The sequence below is a fragment of the Podarcis pityusensis genome (genome assembly GCF_964106645.2).
Source record: "Podarcis pityusensis genome assembly, chromosome: 5".
NCBI lineage: Eukaryota > Metazoa > Chordata > Lepidosauria > Squamata > Lacertidae > Podarcis > Podarcis pityusensis.
Window position 1 is genome coordinate 73,895,596 of NC_138032.1, and position 27,857 is coordinate 73,923,452.

Consider the following 27,857-nt stretch of genomic DNA (forward strand, 5'->3'; position numbering starts at 1 on the left):
ACCCGAAGAGTACATGACAGATAGAATAATATGGGGGCCAAACAGTGTCATCCCAATTGAGACAGATGGTCTCATCTCATCTCACGGTGATTGTGAGCGGCCCAAGCTGAGATGAGCTTTCTTACGAAGGACATCGTGTGGTGGCAGGTAATGTCTGCCGAACACGCGGTCCCTCAGTGGTAGCTTTCCATCCAAAGGGCGAGATCTTGACAGGAGCCAAGGCAGCCTTTGTGCAGGCCTTCATAGTGGGGTCCCAAAATGCTTTTTGGGCATTATGATGCATGCTTGCCAGGAATGGCAAACCTTATACTAGGGTTGAGGGAACCCTCAGTGGCACAGCACACCATCAGCTTTATAAACCAACTTCAGTTTTCCCAGGCCTTCATTCATTCAAGTCCTGCCCCACTTCCTTTTCTGTTTTTTAGTATTATGAGAAAAGGCTGTTAATTTGTATGTGGGAAGATGAAACGCTGGAATCAAGGAGAGGTGATCACAATGTGAATGAGCTGGGCCTTCTTCATTCCAGTTTTAATGTTCGCAAACTTCAGACCCTGGTTCCCTTTGCTCCTTCCCCTCCCTGCCTTGCTGAGCAGTGACATGAAGATGGAGTCCTTTAAGTAGGACTATTTGGAGGAAGAGCCTATGACCGTGAGAGCTTCCAGGGCCAGGGATAAGAAAACTCTGCTTCTGAGAACAGGAAAAACAAACCAGCTGCATTAACTCCTTCTTTGGGGTCGTATATTTTAATCATAACAACCAAAGGTCTAAACTTCCTTTCTGAAAATGAGGAAATGACACAAGGCTTTGAATTGTAGAGTTTCGACTGCAACGCACTGAATGAACAGTGTTGAAACGGCCCCACAGTACTTTCATTGTGCCATATCTCTGTATCCAAAGTTTTGGGAACTGTTTGTTATAAAGAAAGGGCAACATCAATCATTCACTGTTGAACAGGCGGCCTGATGGGCAAGAGGGGGAACTAGCACAAATTTATGGTGCAATCCGATGCACATCTAACTCTGAAGCCTTGCTCCCAGGTAAAGTGCCTTCAGCAACCTGCAGCCTTTGCCCATTCTTAAAACAAGATATTAAAACGCTAACTTCCCAACTCTGCAATTCTAAATCTTTGTCTTTCTTCTTCATTGGCTGGTCCACACATGCAGTTTATCACTTGGGAATGAAACACCCAGTGTTATTTTTCAGGTTGGATGAGGGATGATCGATCACGCACCACAAAATGTTCTTAGCATCTCAGGTGCAGAGGGCGTTGGTTCACGCATTCAGCTGTGCCATCTTCGAGTCAGGAAAAATCAGGTCCTGTGCTTGAATGTGAGAATCTACTCTGCGTGGTTCTTGTTTACATCTTAGAATCATAGAACTGTAAAGTTGGAAGGGGCCACAGGGGTCATCTATATGATGTTTTTCATATTGTTTTTATTTATTTATTTTTCAAAAATTGTCCACACTTGTACAAAGCTGACAATTAACAGAAATAGGCTGGTCTGTCCACATGACACTATTTTTGCTGTGATGTGCATTCAATTGTGCATCTACATTCTGCCGCAATTATTTCCCACTTCCAAGTAAATACCTTTTTTTAAAAAAAAATGACTATAATTAGATCAAAGCGGTTAATTTGTTTTGTATTATCTGTCTCTGTCTCCCTCTGAGAATTGCTCTTTTAAATACTTCTGTGAAATATTTCCTCCTTCTTGGAAAATCAAAACTCTTTCCCTTCTCCACATGTGTCATACTGAAAAACATTAGGAAAAATGGTCACGGGCAGCAATGATAGTACCTTACAGATAGTGAGCATAATTAAAATTAGATGAAAGCTATTAACATCAATGTCCTGCCCTGGTTTATATGTTTTTTGTGTTTTGTATTTGTCTGAAACCATTTCTTACCTTTTTTTAAAAAAAATAGTATTGTCTCTATGAGTTTCAGATCAAATATATCTTTGCAAAGCTTTCCGTTTCTGGAAGTGAAACTAGACAGATCTGGGACTGAACTTCTGAAGATTCTGTGAATCAAGAACCTAGAAACAAGGCAGCAATCTGAAGTCCTTGGGGTTTTTAAAACCCCACCCCACCCCAGAAACCCCAACCTTCCTTAAGACATTTGAAAACATGATAACAGTTATGCTGGAAGAAACCAATGGCCCATCCAGTCCATTTCAGACATCCATTGCACATGTATAGATGACGGCTCAGGACAGGGATTGCAGGTGAAGGGAAACAAATCAGGTAATGGGCACTGGGTGAAAACACTCCTGCCCTTTCTCTGGTGTGTGCAGTAAGTGTAAAACTGTGGCTTGAACTGCAGCAGGGGGAAGTGACCTTAGTGTGTTTTAAACCGCTGGCATGTATATCTCCTCGGTCCACAACAAACTGCCTTGTGGAAGTGGCCGTGCCATCTGCCGCAGATGGAAGACACACTTCCTTCTGCACAGGATCAGGCTGACCATCTTATAAAACTTTGCTGGGATCATAAGAACGTTAGTCATGGTGTGTAGAAAGCCATGTGCATATTCAAATGTTGGTGTTTCAGTTCATAGTGTGATTGATCATATAAGCATGACATGGGAGGATGTGGTTGATGGGCATTTAGCCAGATGGAGCCCTACATTGGACAATATATATATTTTTAGAGTGACAAACTCCATAAGGAATATATACACTGGGGGAGGGGGGACATTGGTGGCAAACCAAAACATTATGGGATGCGGATGGTGCTGTGGTCTGAACCACTGAGCCTCTTGGGCTTGCTGATCAGAAGGCCAGCGGTTCGAATCCCTGTAACGGAGTGAGCTCCCATTGCTTTATCCCAGCTTCTGCCAACCTAGCAGTTCGAAAGCACACCAGTGCAAGTAGATAAATAGGCACTGCTGTGGTGGGAAGGTAAACAGCGTTTCCGTGCACTCTGGTTTCTGTCACGGTGTTCCGTTGTGCCAGAAGCGCTTTAGTCATGCTGGCCTCATGACCCGGAAAGCTGTCTGTGGACAAACACTGGCTCCCCTGGCCTGAAAGCAAGATGGGTGCTGCAACCCCATAGTCGCCTTTGACTGGACTTAACTGTCCAAGGGATCTTTACTTTTACCTTTTTTACAGCCCAGGTACAAAAAATAATTCTGGCAGTTCTGGGGGGTCTGGTCTCCCCACTTTGCAAAAGGCTGCCAATTTTAAAAGTGAATTAATTTAGTGCCAAGCATTTACATAAAGAACAAAGCTGCTCTACAAACCTGGTTATACCTGGAGAGTCATCAGAAAGTATAACCTTGCCCACACTTCTCCCTGCAGTGAGTAAAATGGGGAGCTGTTGGCCTCTCTGAGTTTAAATACTATGCATATGGTTGTCAAACAAACAAAAGACACACCTTAGATCAGCTGTGGGGAAGCTTTGGCCTTTCAGATGTTACTGAAGTATAACTCTCATTACCCCTGTCCATCGGCCATGTTTGCTTGCAGGGGGTTGGGAGTTGTAGTTCAGCAACATCGCAAGGGCCAAGCTTTTCCACGCCTTAGATGAATACTTGAATGTTTTGATGTTATTTACAGTCAAAACAAAGGTCAGTAAAGCAAAACAATTCCCTTACATTAATCTTCCTTGGCCATTCTTCATTCTGTCCCGTCCCCCCCCCAACTATGGACAGGATAGACATTCTGCCAGGGCCAGGGCTTTTTTTTTCTAAATGAAGCTAGTCAGATATACTTTAACTCTTTATTCAATGGAAAAGTCACACTTTATTATGCTAGAAGCAATCATGCATTAAATAGCTAACAGAGCAATTCCAGACATGTCTCATCAGGGGTAAATCCCATTGGATTAAATGGAATTTATTCCCAGGTTATAGGGTTGCTATCTTGTAAGTGTGCATAGGATTGAAGCCGAAACAGCCACTCTCACATCTGCCTAGTATTTTCTGAGCCCTGTCTAAGCACACTATTTGTTTTTCCAGACCACACTTTGCATTTTCCCAGACCACAAACCACATGGATTGTAGGCCTGCCTTGCCGTGTCAGGCAGGAGCCACGCCAGGAAAACGTCCACCCCACCCCTGCAATCTGTGTGACTCTAAAAGGTATGGGAAGTCAGCCTCCCAGATTTTAAGTCTCCGGACAAGCTGACATCTCCTCGAAGCAAGGACATTCAAGGACTCCTTGAAGCCAGTCTATCAGTGGCTGGGACTGATGCCACGGCCACTCGGGTAAACCAAACAGTTTGCCTTTTGTAACAGGGGTTTTCTCCGACGAGGCAGCATTGGGGAAGAAAGCACAAATATTTGGTTTCACAATTCAAGCATTGTTTCAGATCACAGAAGTTCGCTGTACATTGTGAGCCAATGGCATGCAAACTATGAGAAATCTAGGCATCTATTTTTAAATACGCAGAAGGTCCCTGGGTCATTCTTTCCTGCTTCTGTTGCTAGCTTTCTACAAAAGGTCTAAGCAAACAAGGGGGTTAGCTTTAGGACAAGCTGTGTATTAAATAGGACTGTTTGCACCTTCATTCTCTGAACACATCTGGCTATGTTTCTCAAGCCCTCTGGCTTGTAGTTTAACTTGGATCACTTTCATCTGTCCGCTACTTATATTTTAAGGGAGCAGCACCCTCTTCTGGCAAACTGAAAGAATAACTGCCAGGCAGGCAGCCCTGATCTGAATTTGTGCATTACGCACAATGTTCTTGGCATCAAATTCCAGCCTATAATTCAGTGCACGTCTAGGCAGAAAGCTCCTGTGTTGGTTCAATGTGTCCATACCAAATCAGGAGCTTCGGGAGGAAGTTTCCGTCACCGAGTAAGGATGAATAAAACATTGCTTTAATTAACAAATTAATTAAAAGGATCTTAAGGTGGTTTATGTAGAAGAAATAAGAAATAGACAAGACACAAAAGGAAAAGGGGAGGGGGAGGGAAGAGGAAAACAAGCAAACTCAGCCACCAGTTCTCCACGTTCACAAAGTTCTAATATGAAGCTTGAATGAACGTTTCAGGGACAGGAGGAACAAAATGGCACTCCACCTGGCACTGGTGGAGTGATCCTACAGTCCACTTCTCCCTCTGCTGTAGCCTGATGGAATGGCTCCTGTGAGATGACAGTGGATGGACAGAGAAGAGAACTCAACAAATTGTTCTCTCAGCAAAGCATGGTCCCTGTTCTTTCCTTTCCCTTTGCTACTGCCAGGTACAGACCACATTCCACCATGCGGAACAGCAACCTTTGCATCCAAGCACCACACCCCTCATGTTAAGCCCCTCTTAGTGAAATGTAGAAAAACAGCTCAACAACTTTCAGGTTTTCTTTACAAGAAGCTGAACAATTTTGGGGGGTTCCTAAAAAAGGGGGGGGCGTCCCAGTTTTTACTTTTTGAAATATGGCAACCCTATGAAATGAGCCTTCTCAAATTTGCATGAGTAACGCCAAGTGAACATCCCATGGGAAATGTTCCTCCTCTTCCCTCCTTTGAAGTGCCTGAGCATCTGCTTAATGGAGTCCTCCGCTGCTTACAGATTAGTCCCAGGTGCCCCTCAGGAAGCATCACTTACTTGAGCCACGAGGACATCTTAGCACTGCAGCAGAGGCTCTCATCACCTGGCAGAAGTTTTAAACTCAGCAAGTGTCAGGGAACTGGGGAGGGGGAGAATGCGGGGAGTGGCACCCAGAAAAGCTAGAAATAAGTAAACTGGCATCCCTCACACCAGTCGTTGGCAAGATCTTCTGACACACGCACAGGTGGAACCATCTCACTGCAGAGTGCCTGAGCAAGTGCATTTTTCTCTTTTGGACAAACCACCACCAGGAAGGCTTTAAATCAGGGGTCAGCAACCTTTTTCAGCTGTGGGCCGGTCCACCGTCCCTCAGACCATGTGGTGGGCTGGACTATATTTTGAAGGGAAAAAATGAATGAACTCTTATGCCCCACAAATAACCCAGAGATGCATTTTAAATAAAAGGACACATTCTACTCATGTAAAAACACGCTGATTCCCAGACCGTCCGTGGGCCGGACTGAGAAGGCGAATGGGCCGCATCCGGCCCCTGGGCCTTAGTTTGCCTACCCCTGCTTTTAATGATATTCTTTGGACTGCAACTCCTACCATCACCATTGGCCCATGCTGTCTAGGGCTGATGGGAGCTAGTCCAACAACTCCTGACATATATTAAATTAGATTTATTATATATATAAAAAAACCACCCAGCCTTGGTAGATCAAGGTTAAGGCCTCTGTACAATCCTATATACATGTACTCAGAAGGAATTCCACTGAATTCTATGGGAATTATCCCCAGCAAGCTGTGTGCAGGACTGCAGTCTAAATTCCCACGGTGATATATTTTACTGATTGGTGTGCTTTGACTGGGAATTCCCACAAGAAAGCGATGGATGAAATGGGACATGCACACATGCACGCACACTTACATTGCTTTTTTTATTTTAGCACAGGGGGCTAACCATCCCAATGAGCCCAACTTGGCTTCCATGCATGTTTCATGTTTGGCTGATCGTCTGCCATGCGCCTACCATTACCTCCTGTGACTTCCGGTCCTTGGGAGGATTCTTGCAGATTGTGGTGATCTGCCTCCATTGGACGTCTACAGGAACGCTGTGTCCTTAGCTGGAACTCCATAAAATAATATACAGTTGAGACACTATCTTCTAGAAGCAATCTTTCTTTAGGTTGTTGTTAAATGTCTAGATTCTTATCAATTTATTATTATTATTATTATTATTATTATTATTATTATTTAAGTTTAATAAGCTTCCCAGAGCTGTTTGAGAAGTTTTGGACAATAAATATAAGCAAAATGAAAATAATGCCCCAGATTTGTTACATTTTCAAGCGGAATTGAGTTTTCCTTAGATAAAGAAACATTGTCACCAGCATTTTGGGTGGGCTTTTAAAACTGAATGGAGAGCTTTGCTTGCACCAGACCTCGGCACAGTATACCTGAAGGAGAGCATCTCCACCACCACCGTTCAGCCTGGACACTGAGGTCCAGCACCGAGGGCCTTCTGGCGGTTCCCTCACTGCGAGAAGCCAAGTTACAGGGAACCAGGCAGAGGGCCTTCTCGGTAGTGGCACCTGCCCTGTGGAACACCCTCCCATCAGATGTCAAGGAAATAAACAGCTATCCGACATCTGAAGGCAGCCCTGTTTAGGGAAGTTTTTAATGTTTGATGTTTTCTCGTGTTTTTAATGTTCTGTTGGGAGCCACCCAGAGTGGCTGGGGAAACCTGTGTTTCAATGACTCCCCTGGCCCTGGAGTAATGAAAGAAGCTGCTGCACAAGTATTTCAAGTGTTCTTCTGGATTGCAGGGTGTGAGCTGGAATCGAAAGGTTGGTTCCAAAGGAAGGTTTATCTTAGTGGAAAGGGCAGGTGGGGATCCCTGAACATACTGAAACCAGCCAGATGTATGCTGGTTTGAGACGCGGACCGAAATTCAAAAAGCTATGGATCAGAGCACGTGTTCTGACAAAAGCAAACTCCTATGGCCTCAAGTGGGAGGTTTGGATGCTCAAGCAATGCAGGGCCAGGTCCAAAACCTGATGAAAGGAGCACTCAGAGTTCGGAGGACAAAAAGCCCTCTGCTAGGACTGAAGGGTGTGGGAGGGGGAGGTCGCTAAACAGGAACAGTTCTGTGAGTTAAAAAACATATTCTTCTTTTTTCTTTTTTTAAAAAGAGCAAATAGTGTTCCTCCTACACAGCTGGAAAAGAGCTTACAGGGAGGAAAACGGCTTTGCTGTGTAGTTGACTAGGTCAGATTGTCGGATGACCAGGGGTTGCAGAGGTTCAGCTGCAAGGTGGATAGGGTACATTGCATCGCTCAGACATGGGAGCACTTCCGCATAAAGCTCTGTACATGATACAGGAAAGATTGTGCAAATATCGCCGGCATTTGGGGCACAGTCTGTTGGGAATTAACACGTAGAGTAGGGTCAAGTGGTAAAGTTTTCTCTGGCCTGTCTTGCTTTAGAAAGGTCTTTTTGGCTGCTTTCCCATGCAGGGCTGTTTTTAAATGGGAAGTTCAAAATGTCCCCTCCATCCCTACCAGACAGGTAGCGTAGCTGGGGACCAGGGGAAAACCAATCTTGCAGTCTCTGATACCACCTCTCCCATTGTTTAAAGTCAACCCAAAATGATAAATTGCTGAAGTGAGGCTTTGTTTTGGATCCAGACTGAAGCAAAAAGGCAGCCCAAGGCCCTGAACTGAAGTAACCCACTATCCAAAGTGTCAAAACAGGTTCCAAAGATATTTTTCCACCTGTGTACATGCCTAGTAGTTCATAACAATTATACCGCTTGCAAGAGTTGTTAATTTAACTTTAGCCATTTCCAGCAAAGTTTCATAAATACACTGCGATCTTCATTTCAAGCCAAATGTGAAGTGATACGAAAAAAGCCTGAGGTGCTATCACCTGAGGTGATATCAAGCAACAAGAGACTTATTTGCTGTGGCATCTGTCAGGAGGAGAAGGAGGAGAAGAAGAGGAGGAGGAGGAGAAGTTTGGATTCGATATCCTGCTTTTTTACTACCCTAAGGAGTCTCAAAGCGGTTAACAATCTCCTTTCCCTTCCTCCCCCACAACAAACACTCTGTGAGGTGAGTGAGGCTGAGAGACTTCAGAGAAGTGTGACTAGCCCAAGGTCACCCAGCAGCTGCATGTGGAGGAGCGGAGACATGAACCCGGTTCATCAGATTACAAGACTACCGCTCTTAACCACTAAACCACACAGAACCAATTGACGTCTACAAACTGTTGTTCTATACTGCAGTCTTCAAGTGCTGAATATTCCTTTGTGAGACAGGCACCTCTACTTCACCTCAACATCTATAACCCATGAGTGGGAATCTGTGGCCCTCTAGATGTTGTTGGACTACAACTCCTATCATCCCTGATCATTGGCCACGTTGGCTGGGGCTCATGGGATTTGGAGTCCAACAATGTCTGTTGAGTTAGAGGCTCCCATCCCTGCAGAGCCAGTCTTAATATACTGTGATTATCATTATAAAGTAGATGGAAGCTATACAATACTGTGCTTCTGTTCTAATATGTGTAAATGCTTCACAAGCTTTTGTGTTTTGAATTTGTTGTTGATGTTTCAGTGCCGAATGTCATCATTCAGATTATATTGTGGTAATTGACATCATTGAGAAACATGCTTCAAATTCCCTTGTAATCTCGCCAAAATGGTCAGCTTGCTTATCTGTACATTCTAGAAGCATTACTGGCCAAGTCATAAGAATTCTTTACTCTGCCCATTAACAAGCAGATATTAAGAGGTTTTCCCCCCAGAAGGGGACCACTATATAGAATAACTATTTTTATCCAATTTCATTTTGTCTATTTGCAAGTCAAAATGCTCCTCACCTGCATTATATCCTTAAAATATTGAGCTTTAATCCTTGTTCTTTTACGTTTCCACAGTTCTATATAACTTTAGAGTTAATTTGGCCTTAATTATTCTTTTGAAGCCGCCAAAAGCAAATGTAAATGTGAAAGGCTTTGCAGAGACTCTTCTTTCGTAGATTAGTCTGGGTAGTACATTCTGTATTCTCATAGAAGTAACTGTAATTTTATGCCACTCTCTACTAATTTGGATTTTCAATTATTTAAACCCCCTGGAGCAAAACTTTTAAGTTCCATAATAAGAGTAACTGCATTACCCAATATTATTTCCATTTTCTCTTTCCATCTTTTGCTCAAATTTATATTCTTCAACCCAGTTAGTGACCATAACAAGGGATGTTTTAAAAGTGTATGCTACAAAATTTTTTTCTGGTGAAGAATACTGAGATTGTCCAATTGCTTTTCAAGTCTGAGTCAGGGGGTAGTTAGCCTCATTATGATTTTTACACGAAGCAAATCTTGTTGCACAAAGCAGAACATGAATAAACAGTTATTAAGCCTTGTATGCTATTAGGTCTATTGTGCTTAAAGATAAAGCCTGGCGGATGTTTAGTTTTTCCCAAATCCTATTCCGTTAACATTTTTTTCCACATTTCTTTGTCCTAAGAAATAATACTCTGGGATTTCTTTTCTGACTTTAAGTCTTCTCAGCAGTGCTTTTTTTCTGGGGGGACACAGGGGTACACATAACCCTAAACATTTTGTGAATCTAAGTTTGGCCTCATTGAGGGGCAGTATTTCAATATGAGTAGGAAAATGAGAGTACCCCTAAACATTTTTTAAAAGAAAAAAACGACTTCTCCTCAGTAAAGGTAAAGGTAAAGGGACCCCTGACCATTAGGTCCAGTCGTGACCAACTCTGGGGTTGCGGTGCTCATCTCGCTTTATTGGCCAAGGGAGCCGGCGTACAGCTTCTGGGTCATGTGGTCAGCATGACTAAGCCGCTTCTGGTGAACCAGAGCAGCACACAGAAATGCTGTTTACCTTCCCGCCGGAGCGGTACCTATTTATCTACTTGCACTTTGACATGCTTTCGAACTGCTAGGTTGGCAGGAGCAGGGACTGAGCAATGGGAGCTCACCCCGTTGCAGGGATTCGAACCGCCGACCTTCTGATCGGCAAACCCTAGGCTCTGTGGTTTAACCCACAGCGCCACCCGCGTCCCTAACTGCTCCTCAGTACTTTTAATTATTTGTCTGTTTCCCTCCTCCCTCCACCAAGAAATTGGAATAATGTTTAAACTGAACCTACATTCCAGAGTCCCGGTCTATAGACTTCCTCCTAGTGGATGAACCTGCCCATATATTATCATCAAAGGCTCTGCTGCTCAATACACGGCCACCATCTTGAGAAGTTACGGGTGGGCATGAGAGACAAAGGCCATTCAGTTGTGGTACCTAAAGCGGGGGAAAGCCCTCTTGAGACAGAGCAGCCTATCCTTGTTGCTCATGGGTCTTTGGTGGAGCAGCAGTGAAGGCCTAGTGGTACCAGCAGGTGCTTAGCCATGTGTGTAAACTAATTCTGCACATAGCTGTTTCCTTGTGGTTTGGGATTTGAGGTAGATTTTTTGTCTATAATTATTGCTTCAGGGCTGCTTTCGTTGTTTTATGGTTAGCCACTTTGAAGGTTTTTGGAGGAAACGGTGAAATTAAGACGTTTTAATGAGGGAATGCATTTACACACACAAAATGAGTAACTAGTCTTTCAGAGGCTCATGTTGAATAGAGGGTAAAGAATTGCTGGCCAGGTCTCTTCCCACTGACCTCAAGGTGGGCTGCCAATAATCCCGCAGCTACCATTTCCCCTCCACACTTCTACATTCCACAGATGGGGGAGGGTAGTGAAGTGAGATGTGCTTCAGGAGGTGGGTTTGGCCTTAGGATCTCCAGTTGTTGACCCTTAACTTACTCATAAGCCCCAGACTTTCTGCTGACAAAATAATCCTGGACGCTGTGAGGACCTGCCTGAAAGTGCCAAATTCCAGTTTTGAAGTCAGCAAGGCTAGTTCCTCTTATTTGTTACCTATATTCCTGGGTCCGTCATTGCCAAATAAATGGCACAATGCTCTTCACATTAATTCAGAAGTTAGCTCCAGTGAGTTCAGTGGGTTTTGCTCCCAAATAATGATGTTCAGGCTTAAATCTGGGGTGGGGAAGCTGGGGCCCTTCAGATGTTGCTGAGGTCCTCCTCCGAGGGTCTTCTGTTGGTTCCCTCACTGCGAGAAGCAAAGTTACAGGGAACGAGGCAGAGGGCCTTCTCGGTGGTGGTGCCCTCCCTGTGGAACACCCTTTCTTCAGATATCAAGGAGATAAAGAACTATACAACTTTTAGAAGACATCTGAAGGCAGCGCTGTATCAGGAAGTTTTTCATGTTTGATGCTATATTATGTTTTATATATTTTCTGTAAGCTGCCCAGATTGGCTGGGGAAACCCAGCAAGATGGGCAGGCTATAAATTATTATTATTATTATTACTATTACTATTATTATTATTTTATTCACTAAATTGCCCACCTATCTGTTGTTCCATTTACGGTACTATTAGTAAACAAATATTTTGGCTTTAGAATTGACTTGTGGCATCTCCAGAAAGGGTAGTATTAATTATTATTCATTATTTATTACCCATTTGAGAGAGCAGCTGGCAGCTATGATTACAGTTTCTGTGATTCGTTTTAACATTTGCCAGGGAATTATCTGAGTGCACAGATTTAGAAGAGTGGTACCAATAATAATAATAATAATCCAAAATACCCCAGGTTTCTTACAGAAAGCCTCATGTTTTAGTATTGTGCATTGAGGGGAAAGACTATACCCTGGGGGAGACTTTGAAAGGACAGATACCTTTTAAAAATAAGAATCCAGCTTCATAAATGCATATTGGCTGCAATAAAACAAGCTGATGTTAGACGTCTCTCTCGCAAAAGACTGTGATGCCTGCTTCCAAGTATCATAAGCTGACCTACCCTTGGCTCCCACACTTCACTGTGAAGGGGGGAGGGGGTCACATGTGTAATTATTTGCAGCTGTTTTTGTTCTTTCCACTCTCCATGTAAGCACTGGCAATTAGTGTGCAAACTGACTAGACTCTGGGCTAAGCTAGACGACTTCCTAGGAAAGATATATCCGGAGTTTGCAAATGTCTTGATTTTCTTTTCTTCCCCCCACTCCACCCTGATTTCTAGCCTTTTCTTCAGAGCAGAAAAGTACAGGGGACAGGGAGGCATTCACATCCACAGGATTTTTATTTGGGGGGGGGGGGCAGTGGCTAAATAAATATTCCAGATAATGGCACCCAAGTTATGGCTTCGGTCCAGTATACCTGGGGGGAGGGCAGTGACCAAATAAATATTCCAGATAATGGCACCCAAGTTACGGCCTCGGTCTAGTATACCTGAAGGAGCATCTCCACCCCCATCGTTCTGCCCTGACACTGAGGTCCAGCGCTGAGGGCCTTCTAGTGGTTCCCTTGCTGCGAGAAGCCAAGTTACAGGGAACCAGGCAGAGGGCCTTCTCGGTAGTGGCACCCGCTCTGTGGAACACCCTCCCACCAGATGTCAAAGAGAAAAACAACTACCGGACCTTTAGAAGACATCTGAAGGCAGCCCTCTTTAGGGAAGCTTTTAATGTTTAATAGACTATTGTATTTTGATATTCTGTTGGAAGCCGCCCAGAGTGGCTGGGGAAACCCAGGCCTGCACCTCTGTTGATTCTTCATGTCCGCCAGTGGCATCCAAATTACACATTTTCACTTTCTACTGAAACTCTCAGTTCTTTCTCCCTGGCTCCCTTTATGTCCTCCATCCCTTAATTCATTGCAGTGCTGCTGTTTATCAGCTTTACAGTCCCTTCCCTAAAACAACCCAGGACAACACAAAAGGACAGGGTAACAAAACTTCAGGGTTGTGAAGCTGATGTTTAACTACCGTGATATCATTATGAGAGTGTCAGGCTGCATACACACCATACATTTAAAGCACATGACTTCATTAAAAAAGGGGGGGGGCAGGGACTGCACTTTACCCACCACAGAGCTATAATTCCCAGCACCCTCGTTAAACTACAGTTCCCAGGATTCTCTGGGGAAATAGTATAATTTAAGTGTGATCTGATTGTATGCTGTGTACACAGCCAGAGAGTGAGAGGGAGTGCTTCTGATTTATACAAGCCCCGGTTTTCCTTCCCTATCAATATAATTCCTCCCTCGCTTCCTTTAGTAAAAATATTATGCAGCAGGGAATATTGCTCGTTCCAAGATTTACTGAAGTAGTGGGCTCTGTGTTTCTCCACTTCCTGATGACGAGCACATGTTTTGAGTTCGGTTCAGCAGGCTGAGTCATCCAGGGAATGTGTCTGGTAATTATTTTGGGTTCTTCTTAAAGACATAAAAAAATTGTGTCTGGCCAAGGAAGAAGAAAAAAAAGCACCAAAAACATAAATAGATTCTGATGCTGGAGGTGCCTACTGCTGATTTTACATTGTGTTTAACATACAAATATATTTACAGAACTTGCTGGCTTGATTTACTGTCTGTTTCAACACTGAATTGAATTCTCGTGTGAACCCAGGAGAGATATGCCATTGGGTTTGCTGAGATGAGTTTACTGCATCTCTTTTCACATGAGAAACATTTAATTTGTATGCTCCCTTGTGGCGAAAGATGGGATTTAAGTTATGAGAATTTGTCCTTATATGCTGAGTATTCTTTTTTAAAGAATTGTTACAATGTGCTGAGTACTAAAGCTGAGTATATTTCCCCAACAACAAGAGTTGTTCTGCACTTGAAATTTCAGATTTCAACATGAACTTTCGATGTGAAATTCTGCTTCGACATTTGAAACTTGAGTGACATTTGTCGGCATCTCTTGATTGTTTTATCTTGGCAGGTGCCCAAATATAAAACCTCATCAGCTTCCAAGTATCAGATTTATATTATATTATATTATATTATATTATATTATATTATATTATATTATATTATATTATATTATTGTATTGTATTATAAATTGTTAAGTTAGTGTGGCAGGCTTGTAGATTGCTTCCCGATGACCTGATTGTTTTTACCTTCCATCTTGATTTGTTTGCCGTAAGATTAGATGACATTGGCTGTTTAATGAGCATTCAGTCTAACTGGTTTGAGGGGAAGTTAGATGATGATGAATCAAAGCAAGTGTTATCTGACATTTTCCAGTGCATTCACCCCTTCACTTTGCTTATTGTGACGTCCAGATGACCCAACCTACTCATATCCTGCAACTGTCCTGGAAGAATGGGGACATCCTGTTTTCTCGTGCAAGAGCATGTGACTTCATGCCATAATCTCACCCCCAGAAAAAACACCTTTTTAGGGTTGCGATCTCTTGTGGCACCCCAAATCATGGGTTTTCTTTGCCGTGCAAGCATGACCTCAAAAAAGCACATCTTTGGGACTCTGTGATCTCATGCAGGTCATGTGACTCACACGGGAGCATGGCCAGGAAGATGCAAATCCCAGTTTGGGGACTCAAGATGTTGGAGGATCTGTCTATGAGGGCAGCAGACCTTTTACTGCACAGCCTTGGAGCCCCATAGTGTCCTATGGCCAGGCATGGGCGCAGAGTCTCACCATCAGGGAGCCAATCTGGAACGGCTACTCTGGTTCTTCTGGGCGAGGCCTGGGAGCAGATCTGACCAGACTTCTTTGGCCAGGTCTGCTCCTAGGAGATAAAATGAGGCTCACCCCCGTTCTCCCTGCTTTTGTTCGTGAAGGCTTGCCCACCCACACTTTTCCCCTGAACATAGTTCAGACCAGCTGAGTCCCTTTTCCTGGTGTGTGCCACCTTCCACATTTCTGTGGATGTCAATCAAATGCTGATTTTGGGGGCCAGGGGGAAAATTTTACCCACAGACAGATTGGCTACGGTTTGGTGGGGGGTTTGCCAACCTCATAGCAATAGCATGTGTTTGATTTTCTTCTTCTCTATTCTTCTCTTTTTTTTTTTATAAGATATTTATTGAGATTTTCAAAATATTACAAAATAAAAATTAAAAAAGAAGAAAATACAAAATAAAAATGGTTAAAAACAACTCAATCTTTCCATTACTTATTTTTCATTAGCTTGTTTCCCGGACCTCCTCATGCCTCCCTTTTTTGTATTCCAGTTCGGTTTGTTGGTTCAGCAAATCCTTACCCTCTTTGTTTATCCTAGTCTTTAATCTTAAAATATTGTAACGTTAAATTTTTACCTATTAATAATCCATTTTTCATATTCCCTTATAGTATTACAGCTGAAAACCACTTAATTTCTATCCAACACCATTCTAACATTCATTAATTTTACAATATTTCTGTAGATAGTCTTTGAATTTCTTCCAATCTTCTTCCACCGACTCTTCTCCCTGGTCTCGGATTCTGCCAGTCATTTCCGCCAGTTCCATATAGTCCATTACCTTCATCTGCCATTCTTCCAGAGTGGGTAGATCTTGTGTCTTCCAATACTTTGCAATGAGTATTCTTGCTGCTGTTGTGGCATACATAAAAAAAGTTCTATCCTTCTTTGGCACCAGTTGGCCGACTATGCCTAGGAGAAAGGCCTCTGGTTTCTTCAAGAAGGTATATTTAAATACCTTTTTCAATTCATTATAGATCATCTCCCAGAAAGCCTTAATCCTTGGGCATGTCCACCAAAGGTGAAAGAATGTACCTTCAGTTTCTTTACATTTCCAACATTTATTATCGGGCAAATGATAGATTTTTGTAAGCTTGACTGGCGTCATGTACCACCTGTATATCATTTTCATAATATTCTCTCTTAAGGCATTGCATGCCGTAAACTTCATACCTGAGGTCCATAACTGTTCCCAGTCAGCCATCATTATGTTATGTCCAACATCTTGTGCCCATTTAATCATAGCAGATTTCACCGTTTCATCCTGAGTATTCCATTTCAACAGCAAGTTATACATCTTTGACAAAATCTTAGTTTTGGGTTCTAACAGTTCTGTTTCTAATTTTGATTTTTCCACCTGGAAACCAATTTTCTTGTCCAAATTATATGCCTCCATTATCTGATAATAATGAAGCCAATCTCGCACTTTGTTTTTTAGTTTCTCAAAACTCTGCAATTTCAATCTATCTCCCTCTTGTTCCAGAATTTCCCAATATTTCGGCCACTTGGCCTCCATATTGAGCTTTTTCTGTGCTTTTGCTTCCATCGGTGACAACCACCTTGGGGTTTTGTTTTCCAATAAATCCTTATATCTTATCCAAACATTAAACAATGCTTTCCTGATAATATGATTCTTGAATGCTTTATGTGCTTTGACCTTATCATACCACAGATATGCATGCCATCCAAATACGTTGTTAAAACCTTCTAAATCCAAAATGTCTGTATTTTCAAGAAGCAGCCATTCTTTCAACCGGCAGAAAGTTGCTGATTCATAGTAAAGTTTAAAGTCTGGCAGGGCAAATCCACCCCTTTCCTTTGCATCAGTTAATATCTTAAATTTTATTCTGGGCTTCTTGCCCTGCCAGACAAATCTAGAAATGTCTCTCTGCCACTTCTTGAAGCAATCCATTTTGTCCACAATTTGCAATGTTTGAAACAAAAACAACATTCTAGGCAATACATTCATTTTTATCGCAGCAATACGACACAGCAGTGAAAGCTTCAAGTTTGACCAAATTTCTAAATCTTTTTTCACTTCGGCCCAGCATTTTTCATAGTTGTCTTTAAATAAATTCCCATTTTTTGCTGTCATATTAATCCCCAGGTATTTCACTTTCTTAACCACTGTCAAACCTGTCTCATTCTGAAACCTCTCTCTCTCTCAGTCGGTGTTAAATTTTTCTCTAAAACCTTAGTTTTTAACTTATTCAGTTTAAATCCTGCAGCCTGACCAAATTCTTGAATCAGTTCTAAAACCCTTTTAGTACTAGATTCTGGCTCCTGTAATGTCAATACTAAGTCATCTGCAAATGCTCTCAATTTGTACTGTTTAGCTCCGACTTGTATACCTTTAACCAACTGGTCCCTTCTAATCATATTCAGCAAAACCTCCAGGACCGATATAAAAAGCAATGGGGAAATTGGGCAGCCTTGTCGTGTCCCTTTTTCTATCTTAAATTCTTCCGTCACTACATTATTTACAATTAGTTTAGCCTTTTGTTCTGAATAAATTGCACTTATACCGTTTTCAAAACCTTGGCCTACCCCCATCCCCTGTAGGTTCTTCTTCATAAAACTCCAAGAGATATTATCAAAAGCTTTCTCCGCGTCCACAAATATCAAAACTGCTTTAGTATTTATGTTCACTTCTAATTTTTCCAAAATATCAATTATATTCCTCAAATTGTCAGACAAGTGTCTTCCCGGGAGAAAGCCCGCTTGGTCTTTATGAATCTCTTCCATCAACACTTTTTTCAATCTCTTGGCCAAAATGTCTGCAAAAAATTTGTAATCCACATTAAGTAATGATATGGGGCGGTAGTTCTTAAGCTGAGTCTTTTCAGTCTCTGTTTTCGGTATAAGTGTAATATACGCTTCTTTCCACGACTCTGGTGCCCTTTTCCCTTCCAATATTTCATCGCAGACTTCCTTTAAAGGTTGTACTAACCACTCTTTCAAGGATCTATAGTATCTAGAAGTCAGCCCATCCGGTCCTGGAGATTTGCCTAATTGCATATTTTGAATGGCACCTTCTACTTCCTGTTCCGATATTTTATAATTCAACATTAATTTACTTTCTTGAGAGATTTTTTGTAATCCATTTGTCTTCAGAAATCGATCTATGTCCATTTCTTTCTGTGGCCCTTGTGTGTATAATTGTTTAAAGTACCTCTGGAAACAGTTTCTAATCTCAGTTGGGTTGTGTATGTTCTTTCCTTCCACTTCTAAATTTGTGATAGTATTTAATTTTTGTCTTTTTTTCATTTGCCAAGCCAGCAATTTCCCACATTTATTAGCTGATTGAAATGTTTTTTGTCTCATTTGTTTAATTTTCCATTCTATTTCCTGATTCATCATTTCCATATATTGTACTTGATATAACTTTATTTCTCTCAAAATCTCCTGCGACTTTGGTTTTGCTCTCAATTTCTTCTCACTTTCTTTTATTTTCTCCAAAATTTTATCTTTCTTCTCATTTTGGCTTCTCTTCTTTATTGCATTCTGTTGTATCAGAAACCCTCTCATGACCGCTTTGCTTGCGTCCCAGGTTACTCTTTTTTCTACATTAGTATTCATATTTATCTCAAAATAGTCTCTCAAGGTTTTTTGGGCCTTTTTATACACTTCTTCATCTCTGAATAAGGTGTCATTCATCCTCCATCTGAAGGAGCCAGTTGATATTAGTTTCATCTCCATCCTTACAGCATTATGGTCGGAGCAGGTTTTTGGACAAATTTCCACTTTATCTTTGGTGCCATTCCTCTAGTTACCCATATTTGGTCAGTTCTAGTCCATGTCATCTTGGCTTCAGAAAAGAAGGTTCCCTCTCTTCCCAAGGGATTCTTTGTTCTCCAAGTATCAACTAAGTCCAAATTGTCTGTCATCTTAAAAAATGTTTTCGGTAGTCTACCATCCTTGGTGACCACTTGTCTTTGTGCCTTATCCATATTTGTAGATACTACTCCATTCATATCCCCCATCAAAATCAGATTGTAATCCAAATAATCCATTAAGGTCTCATGCAACTTTTTAAAAAATTCAGATTTCCCCTCATTCGGTGCATAAATTCCTACTATCAAAAATTTATCTCCTTGAACTTGAATTTCAATTGCCACAAATCTTCCTTGATCGTCTTTAAAAATGAATTTTGGTGATAGTCTCTCCTTTGCATAAATCACTACTCTTTTTTTAACTTTATCAGATGAAATAAACTCCTGTCCCAATCTCTTGTTAATCAATACTTTCCTGTGTAGCCTTATCACGTGTGTTTCCTGTAGGCAAATCAAATCCAATTGTTCCTTTTTTAGTAAATGAAAAACACTTTTCCTTTTCCGAGGAGAGTTGAGGCCATTACAATTCCAACTTAATAGTTGCAGAGCCATGATGGGGTTACTTCGCTTTACCTCCAACTGCGCCAAGTGTTTGTTCTTGTTCTGTCGGTTGTGTCACTTTCTCTGAACCATGCAATCCAAAAGATAAGTTTGCTATATCTAGTATTCCTCTTTCCGGTGCTTTTGGCTCTTCTCCAGATTCCACTTCTTTCTGTAGATCTTCTCCGTGGTCTTTCAAGAATCTATCTTTGTCATTGACTGATCTTATTTTTATCTTTCTTCCTTTATATTTAAAGGACAGGCCTTGAGGGAATTCCCATCTAAAGATGATTCTATTACTTCTCAGCAGGGCAACCAGATCTCTGTAATTAAGCCTTAAGTCCAAAAGATGTTTTGGAATGTCCTTAAATATCTCCACACTTGACTCATATATTTCCAGAGTCTTTTGGTAATGCAGATTCAAGATTTTGTCTCTCTCCTCTTTTGTTCGAAGGGTAATCAAACAGTCTCTCTCCTTGTTCTTCCTTCCTCCTCTTCCAAGTCTAAATGTGCTCACTTTCTTAAATTCTTCCTTCCCCAAATCCTGTTGCCAGAAGTCTGCAAATTCCTGCGTAAGAAAGTCAGTCAAATTATCTTTCTCAAGTTCTGGTACAGCCCTGATTCTCAAATTTCTTTGTTTCTCCTTCAATTCAATCATAGACAACGTCAAACCGTGGTCCTCGAGTTGCCTATATATCGGTGGTATCTTCTCTTGAGTAGCAGTTGCTATGTCTTTTGCTTCTTCGGCTGTCTTTCGGGTCAAAGCAGATTCCTGTAACAATTTCTCGATAGTCTCTGTATTGGTATTCACCTTCTGTCCCAAATTATTAATACTTGTAGTATTTTGGTCAATTTTAACTGATGCTTCGGCTACTTGTTTATTTGTTTCAGCTACTTGTTTAGTTAAATTTTCCAAAGATTCATTAATTTTTCCTAGTGCCAGAGCCAAAACATCTTCAGACGACATTACTTTTGGTTTAACTTGTGGGGGTGCAGCCCCTGATAATCCAGATGGTCCAGAAGGACCAGATGTTGAAGCTCTTCGCTGCAACGCAGTATCTGTCCGATAGGGTCTGCCAGACCTAGTAGTGTTTTCCTGAATCAACTCTAACTTTCCTCTTCCATCTGCCATAACACTCTCATAGAAGTCCAAGGTCAATCCCACGGTTAGAATTTGTTTTGAAATGGAAAATTCCCCTAGCCCAGTTGTTATTGTAGCAATGTCAAACCTCCTCTAGGGGACACAGTAACAGTCAAAACTTGCAACTTTAAAAAAAAGTAGTCCTTATAAATCCCCCAATTCACAAGAAAACAACAGTTTCAATTGCACTTAATCAGTTACTTTAAAGCCAGGAGAAGTCCAGAAACACTGTATCTCTCTTGCAGAGTTAGCTGTCAAAAGTACTCTGTTTATCGATAGTGCTTTTCACAGAGCGGCATTCCTTGTCTCAGGGCAGTCCGTTCCCAGGCTCTAAGCGGTGGATTTTAGCTTCCTTTCCCTCTTTTTTTTTTGCAGATAAATACCGTTCAAACCTTTCCCCTCCCCCCTCTCCTGCAATCCGGAGGGGAGATCGCTTTTCTGATGTTAGGATTTAAGTCTTTTTTCAAACGTCTTTCAAAGTTTCCGCTTACAGTCTCTTTGCTTTGATCTGTTTACAAGAAAGGAAGGCGGACTTCCTGTTTATGCCTCCCCGCTTCGGTGCCGAATTAAGTTATTTTTCCCTTTAAATCCAATTTTATCCTACTCACGGGTAGTTGCTTTAGAAGTCAAATTGTCCCAGGAAAAAGTCAGCGCTCTCCGATAATGGCTGTGCGGCTTCACTCCGCGGAAGAAGCAGTCGACTCTCAGCACCGCGCCGCTCACCCCGTCTCGCTCCGGGGCCCATAAAAGGGTCCCTTCGCAGTTTGGGGGGGCGCAAAAGGTGCCCGCCGAGTCCCCACGTTCACAGGCTTCACCCGCCTGTGATTTTTGAAGGGTCCCTGCTTCGCCGCAGCGGTCAGACCCGATCCCGCGGAGCTGGTCCCTCAGAAACTCAGAGGGAATCCGCCATTACCAATGGCGCCAACCCGGAAGTCCATCTCTATTCTTCTCTATTCCAATTATGTCATGACTTGTAATGGCGGGAGATGCAGTGGGCTGAATCCTTGGAAGGGATGGAGGGGAGGAAGCCCCCTGCCCTATCCAACACGAAATCCCCTTAAGGGAAGGCAGCTCTTTCTGTCCAGAAGCCCAGCTCGGGGGCTGATGGGCCACAGCGCTCTCTCTCAGGTTGCCTGAAAGGGACCACCTGATGCAGTTCCTGCCGTGGTGGACCTTAACATTGGCCAGCCCCCTGCAAGCTAACAAGGGCCTACTCTCTGTAATCCATAAAGTCGTGGCCTTATTTCAACCCAGAACTGAGCCTTGGCTGTTTTATTCCTGCTCCCCATCCCTGCCTCTCTGCTTGCCTGCCCACAAAATGTTTGATCTTCTGGGGAAGTGGGTTTGCTGTGGGTCAGCTATAATCACACGAACTGAATTTGTGACTGAACCCCACACCAAAACAGCAACAGTCCAGAAGCCCCAGTAGTAGAATTATCCATGAGGTAATTAATGCTGACGGTTGCACAATGCCTGTGTCATTTTGGGAATCCTTTGTTTTAATTAATTTATTTTTACCAATTGGGAGGCTGCGTTCTCCCACATTATACAACACCTGCCTGAGAGATCACATCTGACCAGGTTTTAAAACACCCACCCAGGAGCGCCAGCTTAGCCCGTGACCATGGGTGCCTGGGGCCATGGGTGTCATGCAGTGTGCATGGCCCTGGCACCGAAATTTGGGGGTCCCTGACCCCTTCACGGGGAATTTTGTGGGTGCTTGGGCACCCAGGGCCCCAGGGAATTGGCACCTATGCAACCACCCATACGCCACACAAAGCAAAATACCACAAAGCAGGAAAGCTTATAACACTTGATTTCTTTTCATCTTGCTCTGACAAGTGTTTGCAGTGCTTTTTTTCTTTAAAAAAAACGTTTAAGGGTACTCTCATTTTCCTACTCATATTGAAATACTGCCCCTCAGTGAGGCCAAACTTAGATTCACAAAATGTTTAGGGGTGTGCGTACCCCCAGAAAAAAAGCACTGAGTGTTTGTATTGTGCATTTTTGAATCAGAGAAAGCAGCCTGCATTTGGGGATCCTTTGCTTACTTCAGGAAGGAGGGGAGGATGCTGATTTTAGAAAACTGCTGAGCATCAAGCCTTGCCTTGATTATATATTTTTCCCTTAGCAAAAGAAGGAGCTTCAAATCCAGAGAATGATGCTACTGAAACTGATAGTCTAGTCACAAAAGGGGCTTTCCTGACTTCCTGTCGGTTTTTCCACAGAGTGTTTGTTTGTATTAATGTCTGAATTGGTTTTTCAACACTGACCTTGGGGTGTTTCTTCCTGAAGAAATGTCTCCTTCAAAGCCATGGAGGGGGTGGACAAGAAAAAAAAGTTCTGACATGGTTGTTTAAGTTATGCTGCGAGACTAAACCAAAAGAGAAAGTTTTTCACACGGGTGCCAAGACAGATGTGGCATGCTGCACACAGCGGACTAGTCGGAGGCAGACTTCGTTCTGGAAGACACCCTGAGCATGTTGGCTTTGTGGTTTGGAAAAGGCGTTTGGGGCTGAGGGGAAAAACAATGCTGAGGAGCTAAGTGGAGGCTGTTTAGATCAGGAGACAAATCCAATTATAACAAGAGAGCTTCCTTTTAAAGCAAGGGTGGGGAACCCAGGGCCCTCCAGATGTTATCATCAGCCCCAGACAGGATGGTCAGTCATCAGGAATGATGGGAATTGTAGTCCAACGACATCTGAAGGGCCACAGGTGTCCTGGTTTAGAAGATGAGGGAGGAGGAACAAAGAATCAGATTTTGAATTGCTTTGTGCATTAAACTATTTTTTTTTTTAAAAAAGGATTTTAGATCATGGCCATTGTTGTAAATATAGCTGCAACTTTTAACTCAATTTTCAATGTCTCTTGACCTGGGAAGTGGCTAGGGAGGGTTTTGATCAGAAAAACTAGGCGTGCGCATACGTACTACCATTTTTATCTATGTTATTTCCTTCAAAATAGAAGCTCCTTGAAATTGCTTTTTGTTTTTTAAAAGTCATGGCTTTATTACATGCATTTCTGTATAATGTGCTGTGCTGTTTTCTAGAAAGGTGCCAGAAACCCACCATGAATGCCTCCCTTGTTCTCTTATGATGGCAATGGTGGCCATCTGAGAGGTGCCAGAACTGAGTTCCGGTGAGTTCCAGCTGAAAAGAAAAAGAAACCCTGAATGTAGTTTGACCATCATAGTTCGATTCAGACAATTGCGCTTTTTTCAAACAAGCAAGCAGCAAGCAAGCAAGCAAGCAAGCAATGTTCCTGCATTCAGCCACCAAAACTGTTATCACTACCAAGTGTATTCAGAAACAGTACTTATGCTGTGTGGTACACTGATATTTTAATTAGTTAATCGGTGAAAAGCAAGGCAGCTTGGAAAAACAAAGGTTTGTGGGAAGGCATGAACTGAGGGGTAAGAAGAGAGGAAGCCTAGGTGACCTTCAGTGTCCTCTTGGACTTGGATTCTGCATCGGCCTTCTGACTATTCCTGCTCTCTGAGGTTTACTGTTGCGAGGAAAAATTCCAGACAGAATACTCAGTCATGGTGAAGTCTGTTGACCTGCCGTTGGATACAGGGAGAAACAGACTGGAAGCCAAAACACCAGACTTCAGTGAGCAGAATACCAGTGGTTTTACAGCCAACCTTCTCATTTCAAGGGACTAAAAATAATCCGTGTGCTGTTTTGCCTTCTGAATCCTAAAGCTGTTTAATAAGGATGGGGAAGAAATTTTATTCAGTTTACTTAAACGGCACATCTACCTAGTCTGCACTTCTCGAAACAATGTGCAGATGGAAACACAGCCACGCTTCGAAATCTTTACTTTGCTGAATTTTGCAGTGAAGTTCTCCAACCAAATAATGTATACAAACATGCCTTTCATGGCAAGCCTTATTAAATTATTTTAATTTTGGAAGAAAGGGGATGATGGATGGAGCTCCCTAATGTACGACTATAAACCAATGTTTTAAATTTATGGTGTACACAAATTCATTTTTAAAAAAAACAAAAAAACAAAAACAAAAAACCCAAAATATTCTGTCTTCTTTTCTTTCTTTCACCATTCTGTCTTATCAGTTATCTCTTCTGCTGAACAACTCAGAAATCTCATAGATTCAAAAATATAAAATGGTGTGTTTTCAAACTAAGAGGTTTCTGATTATCTAAAGGAGAATCAGATTTGACAGTGGAGGAACCCAGGACACACAATTTTGCTGGGATGGTGGAAGAAGAAGCATGATTAGATAGATAGATAGATAGATAGATAGATAGATAGATAGATAGATAATAGATAGATAGATAGATAGATAGATAGATAGATAGATGATAGATAAGGGGTGGTCACCCATTAATCCCTGACCATCCCTCTCTTGCCTGGTAGTCAAGAGAGTTGGAACCCACCTTATAGGGTTCCCATCTCTGTATGAGAAGCAGAGTGATGAGGTTTTTTGGAGAAGGGCCGTTTCTGTTTCTTACACATTTGCTCTTGATCCTGAAATTGAATTACTTGGTTAATAGAATCTTGGCTGTCTCTTTATAGCTATATCAGTTATGCTCTCCTAGAGGCCTCTGTGCATTTTAAAATGTTCACTTAAGTAAATGGAACTATTGTCAAAGCCATTCAGCATCTCGATACATATACAGTACCGCTAATCTGTGATGTGTCAAACCACAATGGTTTTGGCCAGGCTTGTAGTAATCGCAAATGAAATAGAAGTCTATTGTATGCTTAACAACCTATCGTTTCATAAGTACTATAAATTGCCTTGGTAGGAACATTGACAATGAAGTGAGCCAAAACTTGGCTGAAATGGGGTTAATAAGACATATGCAGGCAAAGCTTGTCCAAGAGTGGACATTTTTCAAGTAATTTGAACAAAGCCTAAAGAACAGAGAAGTTGATAATTATCAAAATTAGCCTTACAGCTTTCAGCGTGCAGCAGACTGACTCAGCCTTACATCCAGCTGAATGGTAATTTGCCAGTATAAAGAGACAAATTAAGCATATAAGAAATAGTTTTTGCAAGTAATCAGACCTGCAATTTCTCAAAATAAGATCTTCTCAAAAGCATTTCAGTTCAAAAAGATCTCAAGGCAATGGACGTTCCAAATCTGGGACATGCAAGTGTCTTTCAAAAGTGGATTCGAAATATTCAGGTGATGTCGGCCAACTGATTATTAGCAGCGAGGAACCCAATGGTACCTCCATGTTAAGAGGCAATGTACCTTAGAATGGCAGAAGCAAATAACAGGGCACAGCTATCTCATCCTGCCCTTCCTTGTCTGCTTCCCAGAAGCATCTGGCTGCTGTTGTACACAAAATGCTGGGCTGGTGTGATCCTTGGCGTGGAATAGCAAGACCATTCTTAATGCTGGTCATCACCAGACTGTCAATATTTTGCAGGAGATATTCAAGTGCATCTGGGAAATTTAGATTTGTGGTGTTAAAGTGGATTAAAGCACTGTGTCACTCTACTGCAACAAATCCCCCTTTTTATTTTTAATGGACTTTTTTTTAAAAAAATAAAAATATTTTTATTAAAGTTTTCTTGGTTTACAAAGGTATGCGCAATGTCTCTTTTTTCAAGTTACATTTCCCATAGGTCAGTTTCATTTGTTGAGACATTAGGGTTACATTAAGAAGAAAAAGGGGGGAAGAGGTGGAGGGGGTGGGGTCGGGAGGCGATATTTCTATTTTGCTTAATGTATGTGTGGGTTTTTGTGTCAGCATCGTTTGTGCAGGTCCTCTTTGCTATTTGCTTGTGTTCCTTTGGTGGTGAAAGAAATTGGGGTTGGCCTAGGGTGCGGTTGCTTGTTTGTGGTTGGCTGTGGTGAACTTTGTTTTCGTGTGTGAGTGGGGTGGGTGGGTGTTTTTGAATCAGGTTAGCCATATTGATTCATATGCTGTTGGTGGATTCTTGTCGTTGTCTTGTTTTTGTTTTTTAATGGACTTTTCACAGTGGTTGGGAGACACACTGAAAAGTGTGGGTTCGGCAAATACCACACAAACAAAATCAGGATGAATGCATGTATGGCCTCCCCACAAACAAATCAGAACGAATAATCAACAAAGACAAGGCGCAGCGTAAACTTTGTGTAGGGTTTGCGGAAGCAAATGCTAAATAAACAGGTCATCTGGAAGGGCACGCTGAAGGGTTGGCATAAAAGAATCATAGAATAGTAGAGTTGGAAGGGATCACGAGGGTCATCTAGTCCAGCCCCCTGAAATGCAGTAATCTTTTTGCCCAGCACGAGGCTCAAACCCATGACCCTGTGATTAAGTGTGGAAAATGCTGCAACGACCAAATGATCAATAATATTTGCCTTTGGGGAAGAAAAAGAAGTGGATCTCCTTTGTGTTTCAGAAAGTGCAGGTTCAGTAAGTTCGCCTTTAAATGCAATTTGAATTGATTTTCTCCCACACCGCTAACTGGAAGTGCCAGTACTACAGCTCCACTCCCAGTCGTCCACGTTAGCTTGGCTAACTTTTGAAAGGGTCTCATCCCTGGTCAATGATATCCTTTGCAAAGTTGATCCACTGCAACCATCCCTTGAGATCACTGGTGCTACCGATTTCAGTGGGGCTAAAGTTTGGTTCACAGGTCTCCCTTTTAGCAAGGGAATCTGCATGTAGAAGCTTTATTTTGACTGTGGTGGCCTACAGCCTAAAGCCAGTTCAAGTAGTCATAGCTAGATAGTTTTCTTCTGTGGGAATGATTGTGGAATATGGATGTAGTGGCACCTTGGTTCTCAAACAAATGCCCTGGTACTCAAACAACTTGGAACTCAAACACTGCAAACCCGGAAGTAAGTGTTCCGGTTTGCGAACCTTTTTGAACATGCTCCATTTTGAGTGCCACACTTCTGTTTTGAGTGTTACACTGAGGTCTGTCTGTTTTGCTGTTTATTTTGCGTTTTTTGGTTTTGTGGCTCTTTTTGTGTGTGTGTGACTGTGTGCTGCCCAGTTCAGCTACTGATTGATTGATTGATTGATTGTGTGACTGCAGTACATTGTTTATTGCTTTCATTTTACGGAGCAATGGTCTCATTAGATAGTAAAATTCATGTTAAATTGCTGTTTGGGGGTTGTTTTTAAAAGTCTGGAACGGTTCAATCCATTTTGCATTACTTTCTATGTGTTACCGGAAAAATCCGAGGGCTCCCTTGGACAAAATAAAGACACCAACCAGGATAACTTGGAGCAAAACAGCAGCCTGTAGGCTTGGCCTTTATTGAACTGTTGCAACAGGGTGTTCCCCTCACTTGCGAGAGAGAGGAAA

The 27,857-nt window shown here is 42.2% G+C and overlaps 1 long non-coding RNA gene across 1 annotated transcript; it reads left to right on the top strand.

Moving 5' to 3' along the window:
- The first annotated feature begins 470 nt into the window (after nucleotides 1–470).
- On the top strand, nucleotides 471–5,314 carry LOC308476796. The gene is made up of 3 exons (XR_013986104.1): nucleotides 471–1,329; nucleotides 1,942–2,227; nucleotides 3,959–5,314. It is a non-coding gene; the product is annotated as an uncharacterized lncRNA (long non-coding RNA).
- The last annotated feature ends 22,543 nt before the right edge of the window (nucleotides 5,315–27,857 follow it).